This window comes from Urocitellus parryii, chromosome 7 (assembly GCF_045843805.1).
Source record: "Urocitellus parryii isolate mUroPar1 chromosome 7, mUroPar1.hap1, whole genome shotgun sequence".
Lineage (NCBI taxonomy): Eukaryota > Metazoa > Chordata > Mammalia > Rodentia > Sciuridae > Urocitellus > Urocitellus parryii.
Window position 1 is genome coordinate 24,702,180 of NC_135537.1, and position 4,094 is coordinate 24,706,273.

Below are 4,094 nucleotides of genomic sequence, written 5' to 3' on the forward strand. Positions count from 1 at the left end.
ATTAGTGTCATTCTGTGTTATAATTAAAATTTTAAATTATTGCATATATTTTATTGTCCGTCTTTATGTTGTGCAATGACAATTTTAATTCAAATCTAAAGGTATTAAATCATGTGCAGAAACACTAAAATAATGCAATTGACATGTTTTGCTGTTAATTAATGTCACTCTAAGTAATAATTTAAAATTTTAATTATGCATAAATTTGGCTGTCCATCTTAATATGTGCAATAGCACTTTTAATTCAAATCTGAAAGTATTAAAACATGTTCAAAAACACTGAAATACCATAATTCATATTTACAGCTTGTACACAGGTATGTATTTTCATTCTTAATTGAAGAGTAGAAACATGAAAGAAAACTAACTGAACTGTTGATTTTCTTTCATTCTACCACTCTTTACCTTCAAGTTATTAAGAAAGGAAAGACTGAAAGCAAAAGGAACTACTTATTGTTTTATTTTTCTTTACCTTTCTGTGTCATTGTTTTCAGTGCTCTGTATCCAGGAAGTATTGTGCATGTGGTGAAAATAAATGTGGAAATACTTATGAATTATGTACATTTCCTCTGATCACATGCATGTTCCATTTTCCTATCTGGTTCCATTTACAAAACACAAATGTAACAAGAATATTGTTAAAAATTTTGAAATGGCAACAGTAAAAAAAAAAAAACAGCAGTATAAAAAAAATAGTATTTCAACATGATTAGAAAGCAAATTTTTACATTTTCTTAAATGTTACTGTAATCTTTAATGAACATGGTAACAAACCTTTGAGAGGATCCATTAAAGCAAGCATGAGGTCTTTTTGAGCATAGAGCTCAGGTAACTAAAGAGGTTGCCTACCCACAAAGCCCTCCTTACTCATCCTGTTTTCCTCTTCCTCTCAAATACTTTCTTCCAACCACTTGAATTTCTCACTAATCCCTGAATATGGCAAATTTATTACTGTTGAGGGCCCACGAACCAGTCTATGCTATGACCTTCTCAACAAGACCTTTTTTGACTGTCCTGCTTAATTTTGCATTTTCCTTACCTCCAGAAGTTCCCATTTTATAATTCTCTTTATTTTTCTCTTATAAAGAGTCCTATCACCATCCACCATATTATGCATTTTAGCTCATTATCTGTCTCCTACTAGAAAGTAAGCTCCATTGTAAGGATGTTTTATTTTGTTTGTTTGTTTTGATATTTGCCCGGTATTCCACCAACAGTAAGAGATTCAATTCTAGAAATTAAAATTATATCTTAAATATTTCATGTAAAGTATTGTTAAAAGATGTGTCATTCTAAATCTGTAGTAGGAAAAAAATAGTATTTCAACATGATTAGAAAGCATTTTTTTACATTTTCTTAAATTTTCTGTAATATTTAATATACATGGTAACAAACCTTTGAGAGGGTCCTTGAATGTGAGCATTTATGGGTAGAATAACATCATTGTAATCATGTAACTGCTACTAAATAGATGAGATTAGGGAACTGCAAAGGCAAATGTTTCTACCTTGTTCCAATAGAAATAAATGCCAAAGAGTCATGGCATTGTGCATCGTAATAGTATTGCTCTCTATCTCTTGTAATGGGAGAAATTAAGTTAATCCAGAAGGGCACATTTAAAAATAAGAACATGAAGAGATGTTTTCCATACATGTATAGGAAATAAAAAAGATGCCTGCACAGTATGAACATTTTTCATGTGCACTGTGCTTACTGTATGGTAAGAAATATATACCATTTTTTTCCAGCCATCCTTTATCTATAGTCTATATTCACCATAGACTGAGTTATAAATCATTATAACTCAGATGGAACTATGAATTTTGTGACACTGTTTTAATTAAGTTGGTTATATAATTAGGGATCACATAAGTTAATTATAATACTTGCACATACATACTGTAAGAGAGACCTTTGGGACTTTACAGATTTTATGGAGATAAGGCAATAGATTTTCCGCATAAAGTGGATTCAAGTTCATTATAGATATGTCTCAAAAGATAGCAGGCTCCAGAGGACATAAAGGATATATTATCATATATTTTGGGGAATAAGGTAAAGGAGAAATATAACTGTAGGATTTCATTCACTCTATGTGTAATTCTGTAACAAAATTTAAATTCTAATCACTTCTGTGTTCTCACTTAATGACTGGTTTAATTTGCTTAGATTAATAGTAATATCCTGCATATAAATTCTATATCTTTGACTCTTCCTTGAAGTAGCTGTTTGCCTCCATTCTATCAACTCCATTCTGGGAATGTATGTCAGCTATCCTTCCTTAAAACCTCACAGAGAACAGTTAACTAATATTTTTTGACTCATGAATCTTCTTTAAGTTACAAGATAATCAGCAAACAATCAGTTCTGTATTATATTCATTTTTTTAAAAAAATATGTGGTTACTGCAAGTTTTTACTGAAAGAAAAGTGAATAGTTTGGTTTAAATATCCATAAGAGGGTGCAAAGTCAATATCTAAAAAAGGAACCTATTAAAAACACATATAAAGGAAAATTGCAGTCAAGCAGCTACACCATCTGGGTCATATGAAAATGAGAAGTAGTGATGAGTGTCTGCATGCTGATGGTGCTGCAGACCTAATCAACTCACTGTCTCTCCAAGCAGCCATGTGTACAGATTAATGAAGAAAGGTGACAGAATAAAACTTCCCGCTGACTTACTGTGGATAAGCTATTTTGCTCCATCATTGCCTCAGCTTTGCTTACAGGAGAGGAGATTCATTCTAGCATGTGCTTTTCTACTAATCGTTCTGACTAAATGAACCAAATCTCTTGGTGAAAGGTGCCAGCAACATCTGGTAGCTCTAAATCAGAATCAGTGTGGATAAACACATCCACGTTGCCCCGTACTTTTCGATGATCACAGATCAGCATGCTGCAGCTGACCTGTCACAATGTGACCCTGTGCTACTACTTGATCAGACAGAAGGCACATTGCTCATGGCTTTCGATGCTGATTTCTTATGTCCTATTTTCAGGTTGGTTTCTAAAGTCAATAGAAACAGTTCTTATTGTGTTTCTTTCAGTGGGTTGATTCTGTAGCCTAGATAACCACTAGTTATCTCAAACCTAGAGTAAGAATTTTAACAATCATCCCTTACACATAAGATACAATAAAAAACATTAGATGCATTTTAGTAGCTGTGCATTCTAAGTGTTTAGTATTTACTATATTAAACGTACTTAAATACATATTTAGAATGCTTAATAGAAAAATTTCTTACCTATAAACTTTTGCATTTATTTGAAAATTAATAGAAAATTTAATTATCCTTGAAGTTCAAAATCAAGTAAAGATTTAAATGCTCAGGCACATGGGAATTGAAAGCCTAGCTCCGTGGTTAAACTCATCTCCTTATAGCTTAGCAACAATTAGAAATTTTGATGAAGAGGATGTTTTTCATACAAATATACACATTTTAAAAGTTAAAAAAAACAGTAATTTATTGGGAATGGTATTAATTCCATTGGTAATTATTGTTCTGATGCTCTAAGCTAAGTATTAAATGAGACAGCGTCCTACTAACTAGGCATTCAATATAACCTCGCTCCAGCCAACCTCTCTTATGCTATTTTCTGCTATTTGTCTAACAGACTATCAGTCTATCAGACTGCTCATTACTGTCCAGTTCTGCTACTCATTAATTCCTGAATATACAAAGAAACCTTTGTTCAAATTATAAGAAGACACATACATTTCAAAATCTCATACTTTCCTGCAGGCTAACTTGTATCAGTGCCAGGACATTTTTATTTATTTATTATTATTATTATTATTATTTTTTTTTTTTTTTGCAAATTAAGCCAAGCAAGAAGTCAGACTCCTCTGGATCTTCAAACCTTTATACAGTGCATATGCTGAAAGCACAGGAAAGGGCTTTAGCACAAATCTACAAAATTTTAGGGGATCTGAGCTAAGAGGAAATCTAAAATGCTAAAATAATACCTACATGTGTATGTAAAGATGTTCAAGTACTTTCCTCCTACCTTGATCAGAGGACAATCGTGATGTAAGGCAGGTTTTGTCATGGAATAAAGCTATAAAATTAGAGAGACAATTGTTCATAAGTTAG